Genomic DNA, 24,613 nt, shown 5'->3' with positions numbered 1-24,613 from the left:
AACCTCTCTCCTCTATCCCCTGGGCCACAGCTAGATTACATTTCTAGACTCTCCTGCAGTTGGGTGTGCACTGAGTTCTGACAATGGAATGTGGGTGGAAATGCCATAAGCGATTTCCAGACTCAGACCATAGAACTCCTGTGTGACCCTCCACACTCCACACCATTCATCCCCATCTGCTGGCTGAATGGAGAGAACTCCAGGGGCCTAGGGGAGGGCAGAGCCATGTGTGGAAGGAGCCTGGGATCCTGAACAGACATGAAAATTGAGGCCCATTTGGGTGACCTGATTGAAAAAGAAACTTGGTCCTGTTGAGCCCCGGATATTTGAGGGTTATCTGTTTTGGCATCTAGTAATGCCTTAACTAACATAAAATCTTAAGAATCAGAAGGGACTTTTAAAGCTTATCTACTCCAACCCTAGCCAATACACAAGCCCCATCCACAACACCCTGGACAAGAGGTGCTGTAATTTCCATTTAGAAAAACCCTAGTGCCTGGAAACTTACAAATTTCCTGTTGGCCAACCTGTCCCAGTTAAATCATCTTAGATTTCTCTCAACAGCAATTTGCCCTTCTCTGAATTCCTCTCTTTGGTCTTAGTTTTGCCCTCTGATGACAGAAACACGAACTCAGACCTCTCACTCTGTGAGACAATCCTTCAACTATTTGGACAGTCCGTCCAATGTATTATCAATGTTCTCCTTGAGTTTCCTCCCCTCCAGGTGAAACACGCCTGGATTCCTCAGCTGTTTCTTCTGATGACACGATCTGGGGTCCCTCCTCATTTTGGTCACAATTCTCAGAATATATTTGCTTTTGTTTGCCTCCCTTTAAATGTGCCACCTAGAACCAGTGTTCTTAGGCCAGTGCAGTTCATGTGTGGGTAGAGGAGTCCAATTTTCTGGGAGGTTCTGAACTTCTGTGCAAGCTACCTTTGTCACCCCCAAATCTCACTTTAAACCAGTTCAGATCTTCGAAGGTGGCTTTGTCACCTCAGGATGAAATGTTTGATGGAAAACAGCCTGAAAAGGGCGGCAGTTCTAGATATCCAAGTCTTGTCATGGGTCTGAGGCATGGCGTGAGGGAGAGGGCCTGCCAGAAGATCTCCTGGGATGGACTCCCAGCTAAAACACTGGAAACCCCAGCAGCGGGGTTGAACGAATATTGCCCTTTTTCCAGAATTAAAATTGCTCAGAAATTTGACTGGGGTTCAGAAGTGAGACCAGTACAGGCCTGAGTACCTAGACATTTTGTTTCTCTCTGGCTCTCTGGAAGGTGAATGAACTCTGCACAGTATAGACTGTCCTGCCCTGTCTGTGCTGTCCCCCCATCCCAGGACTAGCCTCCACTGACATGGCCCTGCAAGTTCCCTGCATTTCAACCTCAAAAGCAAGACTTCTAAGCATTTCCCCACTCTTTCTCCCAGACGGCATCTATGAACTAAACTTTGGATCAAAAACACTCCTTTTCATTCACATTCTTAGAGAGAAAGGGAGAGTATGTTTCTGTGTGTGTGTGTGTGTGTGTGTGTGTGTGTGTGTGTGTCCACTTCCTCCAAATTATACAAGTTCAACATTTGTCCTAGGAAATGAAGAACAAAGCAGAAATCAAATACAAACTGTAATCCCAAGTTGGGGGTTGGGGGGAGAGGCTCTAACCTGTTTTTCCCTCAAAAGAAAAACAGTCCTTTATTTTGTGGGTTGCCTAGAAACGGAGAGGTTTCCAGCATCAGCAACAGCTCTCCCCCGGGCAAGAGGATTATCTTTCTGCTGAGCTTGCTGAACCATTATTTATCACCTGCCAAGATTGATTAGTCACCCTGGGACAATGACAGCCCTTCCTTTCCCCTGTTAATTACTGTCATCATTAATATCCATGTCACTAATTAGTATTCATTCACATTGAAACTCCTTCCTTGCTATCATATCCGCTCCCCCCTCCACCCCACCCCAGCCTTCAGTACCATTGTCTGGGTTTCTACCCCCTTTGGCTTTCTGCACTCATGTCCGGCCTAATTGTCCTGCCCAGTCCCCCAGGCTCCGGTTTGCATTCACAGAGCTGAAGGATCACATGTAAGCATTTTTTTGGTAAAGAAGCAAAAGTCACAAAAGCCCCTGGCCTCCCCTAGCACTGCAGGGACCACAGACCTGGGTTTCCTGTTGCTGGTGTAGCCACCATGACAGTCACTGTCTCATCTGGGGACACGTGGAACCGTCCTCAGGCCCTAGTGGGGCTGGGCTGCTGTCCTGGGCTGTCCAGGCCACTGTCTTCAATCTGTAGCAGCACCCACGCCACCGCCATCCCTGACACGCATGGGCACTGCTTGAGGGACCTGAGCACACACAATGATGTCTGGGGCTGTGGACAGTCTCATTCTCGTGGGCGTGGGGTATTTTAGGCTTCATTGGACTAATCCAGGAAGGGTCAGCCTCAGCCTTGTGAGCAGGCAGTAAACCGTTGCAGGTTCAGCCTCAGGAACAAGTAAGGAAGGGAAATCTGTCATAATGTTATGTCCTTTATAAGACCTACAATTATTACACTGTAGAACCAGGCAAGAATAGTCCAAATAACCATCAGGAGAAAACATTCTTATTCTTCTCTTTTCTCTTTCCTTTCTTCCTTCTTTCCTCCTTCTCCCAATCATTCTTTCCTTCTTATTCTAATAAGAATTTGCAGCAGACTTTTTTTTTCTGGTCTATCTAAAATTGATTGTTGCCTTTTGTTACGACCATTGGATTCTGGTTCTTCTCTTTGCCAAGCTGCCCTGCCTGCCAAGGGCTTAAAGCCAATATAAAAACATGAAGAACAAGTGCACGATAGCCGTTCTTTTTTCCCAAAGATCCCAAAACATTTGGCTGAAAGTTTTCTTTTTGAGGCTAATTTATCAACATTTATACTAGGGATATCCATGAAATACACCAGAGGGCACCTGAAACACTTCTTCACAACCTGCGTGGATTGTTAATATATTTCAGTATATATTTATTATATGCAGGTATGCTTTATGTTTCTATATGTGTTGTAAGCCCGTATTTCAATTATGTCTTACATATGTATATAATTATGTTTATTGGCAGGGCATTTGGACGCAACTTGGGGATTCAATACATAAATTATGGCTCATCCATACAACAAATAGTTATTGAACACCTACCGTATTAAATGAAAAAGCATATTGAGAACAGTGTATATCGTAAAATGACATTTTTACAATAGAAAATATATATTTATATTTGTATTCTATTACTTACATATGTATAGATATATACAAATGTGGGGGAGAAAAGTTCTGGAAGTATATTTATTTATTTATTTTTGGCTGCATTGGGTCTTTGTTGCTATGTGTGGGCTTTCTCTAGTTGTGGTGAACGGGGGCTACTCTTTGCTGCGGTGTGCGGGCTTCTCATTGCGGTAGCTTTTCTTGTTGCGGAGCATGGGCTCTAGGTGTGCGGGCTTCAGTAGTTGTGGCTCATGGGTCCTAGAGCGCAGGCTCAGTAATTGTGGCACACGGGCTTATCTGCTCCGCAGCATGTGGGATCTTTCCGGACCAGGGCTCGAACCCGTGTCCCCTGCATTGGCAGGCGGATTCTTAACCACTGCGCCACCAGGGAAGCCCTGGAAGTATATTTAAACTGTTAAATTTAGGTTATCTTGGGGAGGGGCGAGGGGCAAATTATGGGAAATTCCTGTTCTTTACATTTCCTTATTATTTGGGAGTTCATAGAACATTCATATATTACTTTTGCACTGAGAAAAATCCTTTTTTGTTAAGGAGCAGAGAGGGAAGAATTGGCCTCTGAGCCTGAAGTGGTGAGAACATGGAGAGTCAGGGCTACAGACCCAAGTAGAGAGGGTATGGAGCACAGCCTTCTGCTGCCCCCAGGCCCTGTGCTCCCGCTGCTCTCCGGGGAAAGGGCAGAGGAATGAAGGCAGGACTCGCAAAGCTGTCTTCCCTCCTGAGGAGTACAGAGCAGGTGGCTTGGTCATGGGCCTCAAATTGGTCACTGTCTGGCCATCTGGCTGGCTCTGAGCCTTGGAGTGGCCTTCTGTAGACTCTAACAGGGCTGTTCACTACAGTCCTGGACAAAGGGTGACGCCCAGCACCCCTCCCTGGGGTTTGCTTACTTGTTTACTTGGGTAGAGTGAGACCCAGTGACCTCTTCCCAAGTTGTATTAACTCTAGATCAATATAAACTGGATTTGAGTAAGCTGGTAAGATCTTCTGAGATTTTAGAAAGTTCTCTTTCTGGCTTGGGGGAGACCCTTACTATAAAAGTGTTCTATGCTGGACTTGGCTTCTGGCATTTTAAGCTCCCCTAATGAATGAGGGATACCTGGATCTTCTTTTGAAATAAGTCAAAACCCAAGCAGATCCTACTATGAAACACTTCCTTCATTGTCCCCAAAGTTTTGTACCAATCTGAGCCCAAATTAGATTATGCAAACTTGACAAAAGACGGCTTCCAGTCACCTGCAAATTTCAAGTTACCTGCAACTTGGTAGCTTATATATCATGGTTCTGGTAACTGAAGCAATTGATAACTTACTCATCAGTCCTCCCCACTGGAGAAAGACACTTCCACTTGAGTAAACTATTTTTCCGGAGCTCAACCAAGGATAAGACAGTTCCTGGGCTTCCCTGGTGGCACAGTGGTTGGGAGTCTGCCTGCCGATGCGGGGGACACGGGTTCGTGCCCCGGTCTGGGAGGGTCCCGTGTGCCACGGAGTGGCTGGGCCTGTGAGCCGTGGCCACTGGGCCTGCGCGTCCGGAGCCTGTGCTCCGCGATGGGAGAGGCCACAATAGTGAGAGGCCCGCGTACCGCCAAAAAAAAAAAAAAGATAGTTCCTGCCGTGAGTGAGCTCACGGTACTCCTTAGGCAAGGTTACGACTCCGTCCTCCATTGGATTTTCACGTATCTGCCAAGGTCTCTGCTGCACCTGTGAGTACAGAGGGCAGCTTTGTGCCACCTAACCACGCATGCAGGTGCCACGTGCAGGCCAAAGCCCGCCAAGATGGATGACATTCCCCAGTGCCCACTGTGCACTAGGCCAGAGCTGGACACTTAACCCTGTTGTCACACATCATCTTGACAATAGCTATGTAAAATATAACAACTCTTATACCTGTTTTAAAGATTAGGCCCAGAGAGGCCCCAGGTCACATGCTAGTACCTAACAGAGCCAAGCTTGGAATCCAGGCACTCTCACGTGAATTATTATCTCCACTACACCATTCTGCCCCCCTTATCTCTGAATAACTTTCCAAGTAGTACATAGAAGAATAATTGGAAAAGTTATCTTCTGTACTCTATTTCTTTCTTGAAGTACAGACACTAATGTAGTGATAATAATAATTATTACTGTTAGCTATTGAGCTAATAATTTATTGAGCACTTTCTATATTCCAGGCTTGGAATGATTCTACTATAATAATTATATGGTGTAAATAGATTATTATCTCCATTTTGCAGATGAATTCAAGGACACCCTAAGTAGGGAAGTTTTTAACAACTTTAGACCATTCTTTTATGACTTTGTTAAAAAAACAATAAAAAATGCACAATTAGCTAGCAGAGAAAGCTTGTCAGCAAATGTTCAACTGGGTTTTGGGGGGGCGGACACGACGAATAGCTGGCAGTAGATAGAAGGAAATACAGGTGGCAGAACTAGCGTGATAAAAAGCCTAGTGGCATTTTTTTTTTTTTTTTTTTTTGCAGTACACGGGCCTCTCACTGTTGTGGCCTCTCCCATTGCTGAGCACAGGCTCCGGACGCGCAGGCTCAGCGGCCGTGGTTCACGGGATCTTCCTGGACCGGGGCACGAACCCGTGTCCCCTGCATCGGCAGGCGGACTCTCAACCACCGCGCCACCAGGGAAGCCCTAGTGGCGTTTTTTGAGAGGTATTGTTTCGCAATGGGCTTGAGTTTTTCCAAGGAAAATGGTGACAAATTTAACAGATATACACTTGCTTCCCAAGCATATGAAGCAATAAAGCACATTGTTTATAAAGTCAGGCAGATAGGAGCTCAACTCATGGTATGCCATTTCCAAGTCGTGGGATCCTGGGCAGGTCCCTTAATTAACATCCATCCCAATCTCCATTTTCATGGGTCACCTGGGGGAAATCCCACCTACTTCCAGGATAAAACAAGGTCATGTGTACAAAACTCTCTCCAAAAGCCTGGCGCATGGTTTTGCTGAAATGGCCTGTTCATTATTAGGTAACCTACCTGCTCTGTGCCCTCATTTCCTCATATGAAATTGAGGACAATAATAAAAGGACCTGCTGCTTAGGCTCTGGGGTTAAAGGAGATGCTGTATGTGCAATGCCAAGCACAGCCCCTGGAACGTAATAAGCAAAACACTCATGAGCTATGGAGAGAGTCTGTGTTTTACATTCATATTGGAGCCAAGTGTCTCACCAAGTCATCGGTGTGGCTCAGAGAAGCAGCAGCAACTTGAACTTCTTGTTATTTGCCTGCTTCTTCATTTTAGTCCTTAGAGGATCTCAAATGTCTTCTGATGCTTTTAGGAAGGGATCTGCTGATGGTCAGCTTGTTGGACAGAAGGAGAAGCAAAGGAGGGAGTCGCAGCAGGCAAACTTTAGGAGGCTGACAGGGCCTCGTGGAGGGGGTGGGACCCCCGCCTGGCAGCTTTTGTAGCTTTGCTCCTCTGGAGGACATTTTCCAGGAAGTGAGCACCTTCTCTTGGGCACTTATCTGGGTTTGGAACTAGACATCTACAGCGTGATGGTTTGGTCAGTGTCTGCTTCCCTCTTTGTATTAATTTCCTGGGACTGCCTAACAAAGTACCACAAACTGAGCAGCTTAAACCACAGAAATTTATTGTCTCACAGTTCTAGAGACAGGAAGACCAAGATCCAGGTGTGGGCAGAGCTGGTTCACCTGAGGGCTGTGAGGGAGAAGTGGTCCCAGCCTCTCCCCTCACTTCTGATGCTTTGCTGGCAGTCTTTGGTGTGCCTTGTCTTGTAGAAGCATTACCCCAATCTCTGCCTTCATCTTCACGTGGCGTTACCCCTGTATGTATGCCTCTGTGTCTAATTTCTCCTTTTTATAAGGGCATAGTGGATTATGGCCCACCCTAAACTAGTTTATCGTAACTAATTACATATGCAACAACCGTGTATCCAAATAAGGTCACATTCTGAGGTATCAGAGGTGAGGACCACAACATATAAATTTTGGGGATGACACAATTCAACCCATAACTATAGTTCTGAGATAGCAGGACTCTGTTATACTGTTTTATCTCTGGCACCAAGCAAAGACCTGGCATGAAGCTGGGGTTTCATAAACGCTCATTGATCAATAGTTATATTCAAATGGGCATCATATAATACATATCCATTTCTATGCACATATTCATTACATTTAAATTTTTTTTCTCAATTTTTTTTTTGTTTGTTTGTTTTTGTTTTTGCGGTATGCGGGCCTCTCACTGTTGTGGCCTCCCCCGTTGCGGAGCACAGGCTCCGGATGCGCAGGCCCAGCGGCCATGGCTCACGGGCCCAGCCGCTCCGCGGCATATGGGATCCTCCCAGACCGGGGCACGAACCCGTATCCCCTGCATTGGCAGGCGGACTCTCAACCACTGCGCCACCAGGGAGGCCCCTTTTTTCTCAATTTTTTATGGCCCATGGAAACTTCATCACAGACCAGCACCAACCTTGGTTGGGCCTTTTGCAACTACTGCTTTAGAGGAAAGGTTCAGGGTTTTCCTCCCATTGACACTTTCTTTCAAAAACCACACCTCTCCTTGTAAAAAGAAGTCTCAGCAAATGAATGCTTTAAAAAATATAAGGCAAATACATAAACAACAAGGATTCACTGCATAGCACAGGGAATTATATTCAGTATCTTGTAATAAACTATAATGGAAAAGAATTTTAAAAGAATATATATATATATATATATATATATATATATATATATATATATATATCTGGGGCTTCCCTGGTGGCGCATTGGTTGAGAGTCCGCCTGCCAATGCAGGGGACACGGGTTCGTTCCCCGGTCCGGGAAGATCCCACATGCCGTGGAGCGTCTAGGTCCGTGAGCCATGGCCGCTGAGCCTGCATGTCCGGAGCCTGTGCTCCGCAATGGGAGAGGCCACAACAGTGAGAGGCCCGCGTACAGCAAAAAAAAAAAAAAAAAAAAAGAATATATATATATATATATATATATATATATATATATATATATATATATATCTGAATCACTTTGCTCTATACCTGAAATTAACACAGTATTGTAAATCAACTATACTTCCAAAAAACCCATTAGCCAGCAATCTGAACTGCCTCCTCCTCGTTCAACCCTGGCTGGCACCTAAAGAGGACAACGAGTAGAAGGAAAGGTGAAGTCTTCAACTCTCTTCTCGAGGCAGAAAGACCTGGCGCCCCTTTCTCCTCTCGCCTGTCCTTGCTGTTGGCCTCACTGGCTCCCAGGCTGCAGAGTTCAAACTGCCTGCGATTGGCTTTGATCCAGCCTGTGATTCTCCCTTCTAAACCGGAGGCTTTTGTGTCAGTCTGACTCGAACAGTTTGGAACAATTAAATCCAGACACACAAGACTATCATTTCGAACCCGGTGATACCCAAGCATCACTGCCTTATCCAGTCCTAAAGCAGGGCAGGCCGGGCCCACCTCCCTGGGGTCTTCTTCCAGGCCAGGCACATCGGCTTGCCGGCCTCCGCGGGCACGTGGCAACTGCGCCTCTCAGCGACTCAGAGCGCACACAGCAGGAAAGACAGCCAGCCCGGCCGACGGGAACCCCCTGGTGGACTTTCTCCCGCCAGCCCCCCTCCCCCCGCTCAGACGGCACTTTCCCGCTTCCCGGCGCATTATAAAAAATAATAGGGGGCAGGAGACTGGGCGAGGTTATTACCAACTCATAAATCAACTGGGAGGCTCTGAGTGCTGTGGCGAGGTGTCTGGGACGGGCTCCCCCGGTTTGTTATCTCACTCGGGCTCCCACGATTGATTCATAACCTCATAACCCTCCCGCGTCCGAATCCCAAGTCTTCTATCTAATTGTCAGCAGCCGAGTACATGATTTGCAAGAGGATGCAGGCAGCGGCAGACGTGAGGGTGGAGGAGAGATTAGTTTTGTCAATCAAAAGCGTCCAGCGCCAGGGGGAGCACACCCGGGATTTAGCTCAACGACCGGCTTATTAAAGGGGAGGCCGGATATGGCTACGCGGATGGGCCTCACGCAGGGAGATGGTGAGTCTCGGCCACTGTGGGTGTAGCCTCTGCTCCCGGGGGTGGGGTTGGTGGTGGCTGCTCCCATGACCGCCTCCCGCTCAATCCAAAGGCAGAAATGAAAAACAAATAAGCAGATTTGCAGCTTCTGGGGAGAAGTGAGCTAAGGCCAGGTGTCCTGAGCCTTTCCAGGAGGGCTGGAAGGTGTCAGGGGCTTTATTGCCTTCCAGTGTTGTCTAATGGTCATCTCATTTGTGCACATTTGAACCTGAAATGTGGTTTGTGAACATCTGTATTTAAATTAACCTGAGGGGTTAAGTAAGGCTTTCTTGAGGGGAGTAGGAGAGGTAGCCTTTGTGACGCCCAGGTCTGCAGGCTGCAGTCACTTTACCTGTAATCTGATCCGTCTAACCGCACTGTTAGGGAATAATGCTGACACACTTCCACAGCGTGCTTTAAGGCTTAAGTCTGCAGAGTGTGCTGGACACCTGCCACCACCTTGGGACGGGCAAGGTGTGCATGGCAGTCAGTGTGAGCAGGCCAGGTTTCTAGCGGAGTCTGGGACACACAGGTGCTTGGGCAAAGACTTGATTGGTGTTGCACTAATGCCAGCTCCAGTACCCTGGAGCTCTGGCTTCGTGGAACACACTCGGCTTTTGTAAACAGACCTGGGTTCAAATCCCGCCCGGCTCTGCAACTTGCTAGTTCATCACCTGAGCCCCAGTTTACCCACTTGCAAAATGGGTCGATCACAGAATCTACCTCAGACTGTGTTATGAGTATTTAGATACGGAAATGGAGGCGGGCACTTAGCGTAGTCCTGGGTACCGACTGGGCACACTGCTCAATGGTTATTTTGGTTCCTTTCCACTTATAGGTGATGCACACCTCTATCAACCCAGAGTGGAATCTGGCCTGGGACTGATCTCCTGAGCAGAGAGCCTCAAGTAGCAATCAAGCCTTTCTCCTGGCTCTTCCCTGGGCCTGTGCTGCAGGCCTAGACTAGACAGTTCAGAGCTGGCTCTAGCTTCGATCTCTCAAGCTTCTCTGTTTCACTGAGATGAATGAACCCATCCTTTTAAAAACTGGTCTGGGACCTTCTCTACCAGTAGGGGACCTACTCCCAGTTCAATTTCCAGTTCCTGAGGCAAAACGTCAGAAGAACCCCAAGGAACCCCAACATCTCTCCTTCTCCATCCCAGCTACAGCCAAGCCCTTAGCCTGGCATCTCCCACAGGAGTGGCCACGAGGCAAGCAGCCTGTGTCTGGATCCAGGTTTCCCCTCCCACCAGCTCTGTGACCTTGGGCATGTGCCTTACTCTTGCTAACCTTCAGTTTCTCTAAGATATGATAAAAGCACAGTCTGAGAGGGTGGGCATGGGATAATTCCTGTAAAAAGTTCAGCCCTGTGTCCTTCAGTGCAGAGCAAATGATCAGCATGTGCTGGCTTTATCATCCTCATTATTATTATTGCCATTACTACTGATTGGACCACTTTCATTCATTTATCTGCAGTGATGATTAAGACAGCTCTGTCCTTAAACAAAAAAGGGCGCTGGCAGCCTGCAAGGGCTAGACTGGAGGGCTTGTGGGATGCTTTGGGCCACAGAAAGGGTATGTAATTCCAGCCCACCCAGTGTCGGGAGAAGGTTCACAGAGAAGGAGGTGCTTAGGATCAGTGAGAAACAGAAGACTGAGGAGGAAAGCACTGGATGTAGGGCCAAGAGCAAAGCCATCCGAAGCAACCACACCAATGGCATCATGTGACAGCTAACATTTATATGCAGGCTGGAACAGCAAGTCGCTGTGAAAGGGAAAAGAGTCCTAGAAGGGCAAAAGTCACAGCATGCTCTGGCATCACTTAGGTGCAAAGCACTGAGCCAGTCACCAATGGCTGAGAGTCAAGCGTGAATCAGAAAAAGAATCAGGCTTAAAAGCTACAGGGAGATGATGTCCGAGCTGCCGGGGAGTGAGCTCATGCTTTCCTGGCGTCAGGATGCTGGCCTTTCCCCCCATCCCTCCCTCAACCCGGGCCTCATGGCCACTGCCAGCATTGCTGTGGTCCCTTCCTGCAGTTGGCCTTGGGAGGTGATGCAACTGCTTGGTCAGCCTGCATCCCCTACACCTCTGCTGCTGGCTACTGTCCCGGATCCCTGCTCAGCTGCCTTCAGCGAGGCGCCCCCAAACCCAGAGGGGCTCATGTGCAGGACACCACCACTGTTTCCCCTCCCTGCCATCCTTCAGGGGAGGGCGCGGCCTCGGGCTTCTCTGGGGCGTGCTGCCATCTTGCCTCCAAGGACACCTCCCCCTTGACCCACTCCCAGCAACAGCCTCGAGTCCTTGGGACTTGGCTGTCTGAAGGGGTGGGCGCTGAGGACCACAAAACAGAAGCAGTGACAGGAGTGACAGGGGCCGGTCAGAGGCCTGTGCGTCCTGACCTTGCTGAGGGCTGGGGCGGGCCCCGGATAACAAGTCATCAGTAGGAAACGGGGGCACAGCTCACGGGGGAGCAGGTGGAAGCCAAGCCACACCGCCCGCCTTCCCTGCCGCATTCTTTCCTCCAGAAATCCCTAACTCCTTTCCTGTCTCCGGCATTTAGGTAAGAAAAAACAGTGCAATAGTGAAGACAAAATGGGGTGACGGGGAGAGGGGACTGGGGGCTGTGAAGACAGGGAGGTGAGTGAGGTGACATTTACACGAGGCCTGAGCAGCAGGAAGGATGCAGCAGTGCATCTGGAGGAACAGCAGTGACATGGGAACCTGCAGAAGGAAGGCACGGGCACCTGGAGGGGAGATGGGAGAGGGAGGGGTTGCACCCTCCGGAAGCCTCTGGAGGGCTGGAGTAGGGGAGGGTTTTGTGTGTTTTTAAATGATCTCTTTGGCTGCTGGGGGGAAAAGGGATTGCAGAGGGACAAGAGAAGCAGGAGACCAGCCAGCAGCTGTTTTCAGTGGGTAAGAAATCTAATGCTGGCTGGGCTCTGTGGAGGCAGCGAGATGGAGCGGAGCAGATGGGTGCCGGGTCTGTCTCAGCGGCAGCGCTCCTGGTCCCCTCTAATGCACGGGACACGGAGTGTGAGAACAAGAGGAGTCTGGCTTGACTTCCGGCTTCTAGCTTGACTAATTGGATGCAGGTGGAGCTTAGCCTACCTGAGATGGGGAAGCAGGTTGGGGAGGAAACCTGGCTTCATTATTGGCCGTGTTCTGTCTGAGACAGACGTATACCGTAGCCATCCAAGTGGAGATGTCAAGTCTGCCAGTGGACATAGGAGGCTGGGTTTTCAGAGAGAGAGCAGGCTGGAGATAGTATTTGGGTGTCACTGGTGTGTAGGAACGTCCCTTAAGCAGCGAGGCTGGGTGAGGTCACCCAAGGAGAACACGTTGACTGAGAAAAGAGAGCAGCATTGGAACCAAGCCCTGGGCCTGGCAATGGCCCAGCTGGCAGGGGACCCAAGCCTGCCCTCCCTCACTCTGGAATGCCTTCCGTTACCCTGAACGCCTGGGCTTCTCTCTTCCGTGACTTATCCTGCGATCCATTCCCCTTCCTTGGGATACAGCAAGAAAAATGAGCTCCAACTCTGGACCTTCTGCCAGGCCCTCCCGGAACCTGCCCTTCGAGCAACCTCCCTTTCTTGCTCACGTCAGGGAAAAATTGACACTTACCACCACGTACAGCACCTGACAGCTCTGCCCAGGGCCCAAGCCAAAGAGACAGCTAAGGGTTTCTGTGTTCTCTTCTGATTTATAACGAGTTTAAACTCATTTTCTGGCTTTTCTGTCACTAAATTCCCTGGAAGCACCTTGTGGGACTGTGGAGCTGGCCCGTGGCCGAGCACTGCTGGGTGAACACAGCCTGGGAGTGACTTCAAGCTCCAGATCCCACCCGGGTTAGAGGCTTTGGGGTGGAATGTCGTCTTTCTAATGTGCAAGCCTCATTTCATTCGCATCAACTCCAGACCAAGAGAATCTGGCTTTTGTTCAGAGAACGTGTTGGGAATGTTTCAAATGGAGAAACCCTGTAACTAGGAAAAGGACAGACTAAAACCCATCATGAGTTTATGCTTTCTAGACCCATTTCTTCATCATTGCCCCCGCCCCAAGTGCTGGCTTCTTCCAAAATGGATTAGACTTGAGGCAGTGAATACTTAACGATATTGCTAGAATTAATAAGGAGAATTCAAGATTCACACAATGAATGGGAGACAGCCATATGAAGAATGCCAGAGAAGGATGGCTGCTCTAAGTGATCAGAGAATTTAGTTTATGGCTCCTGGAAATAATAAAACAGTAAAGGATATTGCTCTCATTTCTTGGCCTGTCTCTCCATTAGCGCATACAGGGTCCTTAAAGAGAGAGACCCCGTCCCCTCAGCTGTGCCTCCCTGACTCACTGCAGATTTTTAAGGAAGACCTGATGACTATATTTAATAACGTGGGCCAAAATCAGTGATTTTCATTTTGGTGTAATCACTGTGCTGCTTTTTCTTCCAGACGTTGGTTTTGCTGGAGCTGGTTACTCCTCAGTGTGGCTTCTGAATCTTGATAGTAAAACAGGCCAGATCTTTGGTATGGAAAGTTAGCTTGCTACTTGCTATTGCAGATTATTTACATGTATGTTAAAGAAGAGGGGGTCAACACATGCCCCATTTTAAGTTATTCAGGACTAGAATTTGGTATGTCAGTAGCCCATTCCTGCCCACCCTGATTCTCCAGGTGGTATTACAGTCAAATACGGTCAAACCTTTGAAAGAATGTTAAAAGCCCAGATTAATATTGAGGTTTGTATGGCTCAGCATGCAGGCAGAACTAAAGGCTGGTGTCTGATCAAATAACACGATAAAAACACTGTCCGTTTTACTAAAATATTTTTCAGCAAAGGTCATATCCATGCCATTGGGAGGGTAGTAGATTGAGAGACTCAGACTTGGAGTTTATTAGGGAGAGAGTTGGGTATAGTTTTGAGGGATTGGGATTAGGTTCAGCTGCACATTTCAGAAAAAAAAAAAATAACAGTGGCTTAAACAAGATAGAAGTATATTTGGTAAAAGAAGTCTGGAGGTGGCTCCATGAGGTCCTCAGTAATCCATACTTTAATGTTTCTCTTCCATCTTCCAAGTGCTTGACTTTCACCCCGAAGGTCACCTTATGGCTCAAAATGGCTGCTGAAGCACCAGCCATCACGTCCCAGCTTCAGGCAGGAGGAAGAAGAAGCAGAAGAGCTAAAGAATGCCTTTCCCAGGTGAGAAGCATATTTTCCGGAAGTTCCATACTCTATTCACACACTGTGATACACACAATAATGGCTCCCCAAAGATGTCCATGTTCTAATCTCCAGAACTGTGAATATCTACCTTACATGGCACAAAGGACTTTGCAGGTAAGATTAAATTAAGGTCCTCAAAATGGAGGGATTATCCTGGATTATCCAGGTGGGACCAATGTAATCACAAGGATCTTTATGAGAGAGAGACAGGAGTGTCAGGGAGAGAAGGAGATGTGAGGACAGAAGCAGAGGTGTGTGTGGGCTCCCACACGTGTGTGTATTCGAAGGAGCTCATGGGGAGGGGTGGAGGAAGAGAGAGGGGATGGGGTGGGGAGAGCGCTAGTTAGCCGCTGGCTTTGAAAACAGAGGAAAGCACCACGAGTCAAGGAATGCGGGCAACCTCTAGAAGCCAGAAAGGGCAAGGAAACGGATTCTTCCCAAGAGGCTCAGAAGGAACATAGTTCTTTCTGCCAGGACCTTTACTCCTCTCAGGCCCGTTTCAGACTTCTGACCTCCAGCTCTAGAAGATAATACGTTTGTATTGTATTGTTTTAAGCCGCTAAATTTGTAATTTGTTGTAGCTGCAACAGGACACGTATACTCACATGACTCAGACACCAGAATTCAGTCACTTGACCACACCTGGCTACAAGGAACTCTGGGAAATAGTCTTATTGTGAGTTACAGGGTGCTCAGCCAAAAGTGGGGCAGTGTTACCGAGGCGGAAAGGAAAAGCAGATGCTGGGGTCGGCAACAGCAGACTGCCAGGCGGGGCTGTTACGCAAACGCAAGGCTCTCCACATTTAGCATAGCAGAAAAGTATTCTGCTCAAAATGGAACTGAATCCATAGTGAGGAAACACACCTAAGAAGGTAGCATAAACAGCTTTAAAAGTACTGTGGTAACTGATTTAAAAGAGGATTCAAGTAATTCTTTAGGTAGAATATTCTCTCTAATGCCTATTTTAGCTCAAAGTTCCTAATCAGATATGTCTGAGTCCCGCTATGAAGTCTGTAGTCTAAAACAGGGTTTTGAATTTGAGAGAAGCAGCTCAAGTCAGTTATCAGTAAGACTCTTGGTCTCCAAAATTTCTCTTGATAAAGTCAGACTGTAAGCAATTATAGCTTGAAATCTACCTTCTCCCTTTGTCCTAGCTAAATGCAAGGGCTGACACAGAAATTATAGATAGATCAACAAAAAAGTACTTATAAAAAATACCTGGGGGCTCCCCTGGTGGCGCAGTGGTTGAGAGTCCGCCTGCCGATGCAGGGGATATGGGTTCGTGCCCCGGTCCGGGAAGATCCCACATGCCGCGGAGCGGCTGGGCCCGTGAGCCACGGCCGCTGAGCCTGCGCGTCCGGAGCCTGTGCTCCGCAACCAGAGAGGCCACAACAGTGAGAGGCCCGCGTACCACAAAAACAAACAAACAAACAAAAAAAAACAAAACCTTGTACGTCACAGATGTTCAGCAGATTTTTTTTAATGACCGAAGGAGTAAATGAGCAAGTGAATAAACCTAGGAATTTGACGGATTTCAGTACAGTTTCATCCATTCATTCTATGTCTTAGGATTAAGTTAACTGCTGGGTGCAAAGCCCAGTAAGAACTTCCTATGATCAAGGAGCTCACAGCATCGGGGGAAGATGGACCAGTAAACCAGCAACCGTACTGCAGTGCACCGACTGCTACGACAGATACATGTGCAGGAACTGGGAACATGGATGAGGGAACCTACATCAGACTTGGCTGCCAGGAGCACTTTGCTGGAGGAGATGTTGCTTGAGCTGAATCTTGGAGGACAAGTTGGAATTAGCTAGTAAGGGGGGGAACTGTATTCCAGGATGAGAGAACAACATATTCAAAGCCACAGAATCATGGCGAACAGTATCAGCAAACATTTATATAAGTGTTTACTATATGCCAGGCATGGTTCCAAGCACTTTACATATACTAACATATTTATATGCACAGCAGCCTGATGAAGCAGGTACTGTCATTATCCCATTTTACAGATGAAGAAAGTGAGGCAGAGAGAGGGTAGGTACTTGCCTGAGGTCATGTGGTGTGTAAAGTTAGGATTTGAACCCAGGCACTTTGGCTCCAGAGACATTGCTTAGAGTCAATCATTTTGCGTGGTTCTGGCTTTTCAAGCCAGAACTTAAAAGTTATAGGAGATCATTTAAGGATGAGCTTCCTCTAAATCCTACTTAAGATTCTCTATTGCCTAAAAGACATTTATAGTTAGGCTTTTCTCGGTTTCCTGCACTACCCTTACCAAACTATAAGAAATATAGTGGCTAGTCCCCAAGCTGCCTAGCAGAGGGAAGTAATTTCTAGTTTCAAACTATGATCTGTTCACAGGCAAAGCAATTAGGACAGGTCACAAAGAAAACAGGCAGAATGTGGCAAATTATTGGCATTACAGAAAACCTCTTTATCATATCTGACTTAATCTCAACATTATAAACACCTCTTGCCAGTCAAGCTATGTGTGGTGAATTGGCAGGTACAAAGTTAAAAAAAAGAACGAGACAATCACTTATTGTTATTATTATTATTATTATTGGCTGTACCACATAGCTTACGGGATCTTAGTTCACCGACCAGGGATCGAACATGGCCCCCGGCAGTGAAAGCACTGCCTTAACCACTGGACCGCCAGGGAATTCTGAAGACATTCACTTGTATTCTAAGACTTCCATTCCCCAGATGCAGATAAGCCGGAATGGAATGATGATCATTCTGACTGTGATGGTGAATGACACTCCCTTTCCAGAGTAACCCACTGGCTGCCATTAGTTGCAATTGTAGAATGTGGCTAAATATTTCTTCCTTTTCAAGTGGCTACTCCTAGAAGCATGGTTCTGAGGTCACAGAAATTTTGTTAAAATAAACAACAACCCAAAACCCAGCAAAGGGAGCACATAGCTTATTTCCCAGGATTACAGCTCTCACTCACCCACCCTCTCTGGAAGCAGAGATGCTTTAACCGGTGTGAGATGGATATGTTTCTCCTGTTTTGCCCACCTGGAGGAGCTGGGATGGACAGGAGCAAAGACAATGTGGGATCCTCAGGGATGTATTATGAGTTACTATACAAAGGAAATAATAGTGTTTTCTGACATGGACTAAAAATTATAAATAGATCTGGTTAAGGCAAATGATGCCAGGCCTTCCTTACTCTTGGATGTCTTATTGTCTCCACTATTTTTTCTCTTATGTACCATGGCCATGACCCCAGATCATAGCTGCCCATTTCTTTTTTTTTTTTTTTTTTTTTTTTTTTTTTTTTGCAGTACACGGGCCTCTCACTATTGTGGCCTCTCCCATTGCGGAGCACAGGCTCCGGACACGCAGGCTCAGCAGCCATGGCTCACGGGCCCAGCCGCTCTGCGGCATGTGGGATCCTCCCGGACCGGGGCACAAACCCACGTCCCCTGCATCGGCAGGCAGACTCCCAACCACTGCGACACCAGGGAAGCCCCAACTGCCCATTTCTTGAGATACGTCTTCCCTCAGAAAGGTGAGAGGTCAGGGACGAGGCTGTCTCCCTCTCATTAAATGACAACTCTCATGCCCTTGGACCATGTAGAGTTCTACAGAGGCTGCCACGGATGAAGACTGGAAAACAAGACTTGAGACAAGGCAACTGGAAAAGGTCCATCAACATGGCCCAGAAGAGGCTCTGGGGAGGAAATTACTCTGTCCCTTATATCCCTGGCTCCTGAGTCAGTCTGCCAGGGGCACATCTGGTTGGCAGAGCCTGAAACACATCATATGTCCTGGCTGTACCGAGAGCTGGGCAAGAGAATGTCTAATATTTCCTGCTTCTGTAGTTGGGAGTGGTCTTTGCCCCCAATGACACTCATTATTTGGGAATTTCCTAATCAAAGCAAGACATTAAGATGTTGGATAGACAAAACAAATGACAAACATCCTTTATTCTTCCTCCTCTTAAACTCAGAATGGGAAAATCCCAAGGCCAAGACCAGGGTGAGGTCTTAAGGGGAGGAAAGCAGAGATTTCCTGGACCACCACCAGCATAAAAGGAGAAAAGGTGGCCCAACTGGGATCACCACTGGAGAACAAGGCAGGCATTTGACTAGAGATCCCCTCCCTGCCCACTGTCTCCCCGTGCGAATCACTCAGGGACCTAGAAGCGGTGGCAGGAACCTTGGAAAACAGTTGGATGGGATTCAAAGAGCTAACATCTGGTAGGGAGAAAGATAAATACAAAGATCTTTACAATACCATGAGAAATGTCATAGTAGGAGCACTAGACTGCAGAGAGATTAATCTGGATCAAAGAGAAGTAAACTTTCGGACCCCAAAATAATTTGGGGGAAGAGATTCTTAATAAGTAGGGTCAAATATTTTAATCCAAGTAGCTTGACCCTCTTAAGAGCCAAATGAATTACAAAGGCTATGGGTGCCAATAGCTGAGCCAGTCCTCCACAACATGACCTCAGCTACCTCTGTAGCTTCGTCTACTTCAGCCCATGACTAGACATGCTGCTCAACACATCTGGGGTTTCCCGCCTCCAGGCCTTTGTTCCCATGGCTCTCTCCACTTGGAATGCCCAGTGCCCACCTCCAAGAGAGGACATCAAGGGAGATTTCTCCAAGGACCATCATTTCCACGAAAGACCCTACCCCACAGAACCTTCTCCAGATTTGGGGTTGTCCCGCAAGGACATACGAACACTGTCACGTGTTAGTCTCTCTTGTAATGATTGCATCTGAAATGTTTGGTCATGGCTCAACACAGAACAGGACATTCACCTAGGATGCAAAGTCAGAAGAGAGTCCCAGGATTGCTAAGGCCAATTTCAAGAACAAACCAGGCCCCAGGGAGAGCTGAGAATGTTCAGTGGGGGGCCCCCCTTGATCATCCACTGCTTACAACATGCTATGAGGGCCTGGGAGAGACCAAATCCTGCCAGAGTTCTCATAGAAACACCATCATTCCAGGGTGAGGTGGAGCCTTCCAGAGATAAGTCCCCCCAGCTGTCCACCCACCCACCCACCCATCCATCCATCCATCCATCCATCCTTCCATACAACAAACCCACAAATATGTACTAGATTACCTCTAACTTGCGCTGTCAGAAATGTTGATACCAGCTAATTCCCCCTCATCCTTAGTCAGTGGGTAAAACCCGAGCGCCATTATTTCTCAGTTCATCTCCATGTTGCTTTGAGCTACCGCTTCCCTTAATTTGTCCCTGACCCATTCCCCATGCCCACATCTGGAACCTCTGCTCTCTGGCTCCATTGGTGAAAGAAGTTCCTGCGTAGCCTTCACCAGTGCGCAGAAGGATCCGTCTACCTCCTGGTCTACACTGACCCTCCCCCTGCTGTTGTTTCCAGCGCCCTTTGTTCTTGTGCCCCCCACCCCACCCCCCGCTGCACCACCACCTAATTTGGGCCTAGGAGGGAAAGTAGGCATCATCTTGCCCTTCATGATATTTCTCCTTTTTCCATGTAAAAATTCCTGATTATTTGAGGTTTATATATTCTACCAGTTTCCTCTCTACTCCTCCGGCCTATCATCTCTTTATTTTTGTTAGCTTCTCCTCATTCGTGGAAGACTTTGGCACCTGGATCACAATCTTGTCTTCTACCCTAAATCCTGCCACTCTCCTTGGTGACATCATTATCTATGTGTGGGACCCACTGACTATGTCAGCTTCTCAGTTCCCCGTCCTCTACTCCAGTGATCTTCAAATTCAAATCACCTTACTCTTCCCGTTTGTAAATTGCACAGAGATTCCATGTGGAGCCACAACTGAGTATGGTGACCAGGATTCTGTTCGAGAGCCCTAGAATTTAGAAAGTACTTTATAATGATTTTTAAAGGTTGTGCAAATACTTAAACATCTTTTTTCTCTTAGGAAATAGCATCTTCCTCAAACACATTCCAACCTCCAGCCAAGTGGGAGAAGTCCTATTTTTAACAGGTAACATTCAGGACTCTTAGCAGGACCTACAGAAGGCCAAGCCTATACCCCCAGCCTCTCCCTGCCCACCCCAGGGCCTTTGCCCATGCTGGTCCATTGCTTATGGCACTTGGCCTCTGTATCTCCAACACTGCCTTCCAGGCCCAGCTCAGATGTTACTGCCCACCCCCAACTCCATGTGGTCTCACAGCCCATACATGTGCATCTCTATCAAACTGCTTGTCACACAGCATTGCTGTTGCCTGTCCAGCTATCTGTTCCTCTCACTATACATAAGCCATCTTCAGAAGTGCACTGTTTTCTCCATTTCTAAATCACCAGTGCCAAGCTCAGTTCCCACCAAGCTCAGTGCCCGCCACTCGATAAACATTTGTGGAACAAATGGGCCTTTAATACCCATAAAGTCCATGGGCTTCCCTGGTGGTGCAGTGGTTGAGAGTCCGCCTGCCGATGCAGGGGACAGGGGTTCGTGTCCCGGTCTGGGAAGATCCCACATGCCGTGGAGTGGCTGGGCCCGTGAGCCATGGCCACCGAGCCTGTGCGTCCGGAGCCTGTGCTCCGCAACAGGAGAGGCCACAACAGTGAGAGGCCCATGTACCGCAAAACAAACAAACAAACAAAAAAACAACCCAAAAAACCCATAAAGTCCAAATGCTGGACAACACAGATCTGACACCCCTCTTCAGCGTCTTCCCCTGGGTACTAACACAGTAGAATGGACTCCCGACCTTCCCCATCTCTCACTCCATCTCTCACTCCATCTCTCACTCCTATAGTCCTCGCATGTCTCAGCTGAGGGCTGCTCCATCCTTAGAGCTGCTCAGGCCCCAAATTTCAGAGTGATCCTTGAATTCTCTCTTCCTCTCACATTCCACATCTGATCAGTCAGGAAATCCATTCAGGCCTACCTTCCAAACATAGAATATGGCCTGAAATCTAGCATTTCTCACCACCTCCACTGTTCCCACCTAGGACTGAGCCTCTGTTTCCTGCCTGATTCCTAACTGGTCTCCCCGCTTCCATCCTTCATTTCCCATGGTGGCTCTCAACATGGCGAAAAAGTGAAGCTTTAAAAATGTCAGTCAGGGGCTTCCCTGGTGGCGCAGTGGTTGAGAGTCCGCCTGCCGATGCAGGGGACACGGGTTCGTGCCCCGATCCCGGAAGATCCCACATGCCGCGGAGCGGCTGGGCCCGTGAGCCATGGCCGCGGAGCCTGTGTGTCCGGAGCCTGTGCTCCGCAACGGGAGAGGCCACAGCAGTGAGAGGCCCGCGTACAGCAAAAAAAAAAAAAAAAAAAAAAAAAAAAAATGTCAGTCAGGACAGATCTGCTCAAAACCCTAAAATGGCCAAAGTCCTCACAATGGCTGACAAGACAACATGATCTGACACCCCTACTCAGCGTCTTCCCCCAGGTACCAACAGGGCGAACTTACATCTTTGCTCGGATGGCACCTTCTCCTTGAGACTCCTCTGACCACGCTGGTAATACAGCAAACTGCCCTAACCCTGTTCTCCTGATTCCCTTTCCCTGTTTTACCTTTTAAACTTACAGAAGCATTTATCCCCTTTTGCATACTAGATGCTACTTATTTATTATGCTTATTATCTAGTCTGCTCCCACCCTGAAATACAAACTTCACAGGGGCAAGGAGCTTTATGGATTTTGTTTGCTAATACTCCCAAGCACCTGGAAAAAAATATCTGGCACATGATAGGTGCTTAACAAATATAAATATATTTTTCACACAAAATTAATTTTAAAAGTGTGATTCAGTTCTTTGATGCATCAGTCTTTTATTGCTGTCTAACAAAATGCCCCCAAAATGAATGGCTTAGAATAATCATTTATTTTGCTCAGGGATCTGCAATTTGGGCAGAGCTTGGTGGGTTCAACTCACTTTGCACATTGCAGCATCAGCTGAGGTGGCTTGACTAGGGGCAGGTTTCAAGCTGCAAGTGAACTTTGACTGCAAGTTAGCTCTTGCTGATGGCTGGGAGTTCAGCCAAGGGTGTGAGTTGGGGGAATTCAGTTCCTTTCCAGGTGGGCCTCTCTCTCCATGGGCTCCTTGGGCTTCCTTATAGCATGGTGGCTGCATTCCAAGAGCAAACATCCCATGACAACAGGGCAGAAGTGCATGCAATTTTTATGATTTAGCCTTGGCTAACATGAAGTACCATGTCATGAAACATTACCTCAGCCATACTCTATTGGCTCCACCTTTTGGGATGGAGAGGTGACAAAGTTCCAAAAGAACATGTGGGATAGGACATATTATTCCAGACATCTTTGGAAATACAATCTGGCACACAGGGTAGTCCCAAAGCCTTGTTAGTTTGTGACAACTATATTGAAAGGGCACTTAAGAAGGACTTAAGCCAATCACAAGCCTTCAGGAACACAATAGGACAGACTGAGAGATGTTAAGGAAATTAGAGCTTATTGTGCCAAACTCAAGTGGACAGAGCAAGGGACTTGGACTAAAAGCATGTTTAAATCCCAACTTCCCCATTACTGTGTACAACCTTGGGAAAGTCATGGAACATCTCTGAGCCTCAGCTTCCCCATCTGTAAAATGGGAATATTAAATTTATCTTGCCTGCTTGACACTAATAATTGAATAGGCTCATGCTTGGGTAAGTGTTCCCAAAACTACAAAACAGTTCGCTCTATACCTTCATGTAGACCAACAATGGTCTAATGGTCATTTGGATTTTTGTTCTGAAGCAACAGACCACAGAGGAGGGAGCACTTACTGAGCTGTGGGTGTGGCACCCTGGACTTCACTCATCAACTGTGCGATATTAAACAGCCATTTACTTTTTCTGAGTCTCAGTTTTGTCATGTGGAGGGATAAGGCCACCTGCCCTGCTTAACCCTGAGAATTATGGTAAGGACTTGATAGAGGTTAACTCAGAAGCTTATAGTAAGGTCTCAGTAACCCGGGTTATATCACTTGGTAGTAATCATATTATTATCTAAGCAGACATAATTTTTTTGTGTGTGTGTGTGGTACGCAGGCCTCTCACTGCTGTGGCTTCTCCCGTTGCGGAGCACAGGCTCCAGACACGCAGGCTCAGCGGCCATGGCTCACGGGCCCAGCCGCTCCGCGGCATGTGTTATCTTCCCGGACCAGGGCACAAACCCGTGTCCCTTGCATCGGCAGGCGGACTCTCAACCACTGTGCCACCAGGGAAGCGCCCATAATTTTTTACTTTAGAAAAAAATACATTTTTGTGAATACAAAAGTAAAAGATTTTAATTCAATAAAAACTTTAGAAAAAACAACTAAGCATAAAGAAGAAAATTAAAATCACACAGAATCTCCCTCTTAGATTCTCTCTATCATCTCTTTCTCCTCTTTTTAAAAATAAATTTTTATAGTTTTATATTATATCTAGTTCCCTTCAAAGAAGTAGTTTCCCACTTTTGGGGGGGGCAATGATAAGCAATAAAGCAATAAACAGTTTGACTTTTCATACCTCCTCTGACTGCCTTAAGACAAATCTCTACAATTAAAATTTCTGCTGGGATGAAATGAGATAGTGACATGGACATATATATACTACCAGATGTGAAATAGATAGCTAGTGGGAAGCAGCCACATAGCACAGGGAGATCAGCTCGGTGCTTTGTGACCACCTAGAGGGGTGGGATAGGGAGGGTGGGAGGGAGACGCAAGAGGGAGGGGATATGGGGACATATGTATATATATAGCTGATTCACTTTGTTATACAGCAGAAACTAACACAACATTGTAAAGCAATTATACTCCAATAAAGATGTTTAAAAAAAAAAGAAAAAGAAATTTCTGGATCACTTTCAAGGCTTCAGAATCTACGGCATAACTGGCCTTCAGAATATGCTAAACCAAATTCTCCTCCCTCTGGAAGTGCACACTTAGTCCTCTTTCCCTATAACCTAACCAGCGTTCTTGTTTATCATTGCCAATCTGATTGGGAGGAATGATAGCCCATTTAAGAAAATCACTTTTTTTAAGTTTAAATGTTTCTAATACATTTATTCACCATACATATTTCTTCTGTTGGGGTACCCAACTTTTTATATTGATTAATAAGAACTCATTAAGTATTAAGGATATAACATTTTATCTGTAATTTGTGCTGCACAATCTTCCCTCCTCCAATTTGTCATTTACATTTAAGGTGCC

The 24,613-nt window shown here is 47.2% G+C and overlaps 1 protein-coding gene across 1 annotated transcript in view; it reads right to left on the bottom strand.

The window, feature by feature from the left end:
• RGS6 (regulator of G protein signaling 6) overlaps nt 1-24,613 on the bottom strand; it is a 581,826-nt gene that overhangs the window by 102,654 nt on the left and 454,559 nt on the right. The gene's annotated exons all lie outside the window — the stretch shown is intronic.

The sequence above is a fragment of the Mesoplodon mirus genome (assembly GCF_964341445.2).
Source record: "Mesoplodon mirus genome assembly, chromosome: 4".
NCBI classification, from domain to species: Eukaryota; Metazoa; Chordata; class Mammalia; order Artiodactyla; family Ziphiidae; genus Mesoplodon; species Mesoplodon mirus.
The sequence above is the reverse complement of the archived record's forward strand: the minus strand, read 5'-3'. Positions and strand labels throughout refer to the sequence as shown.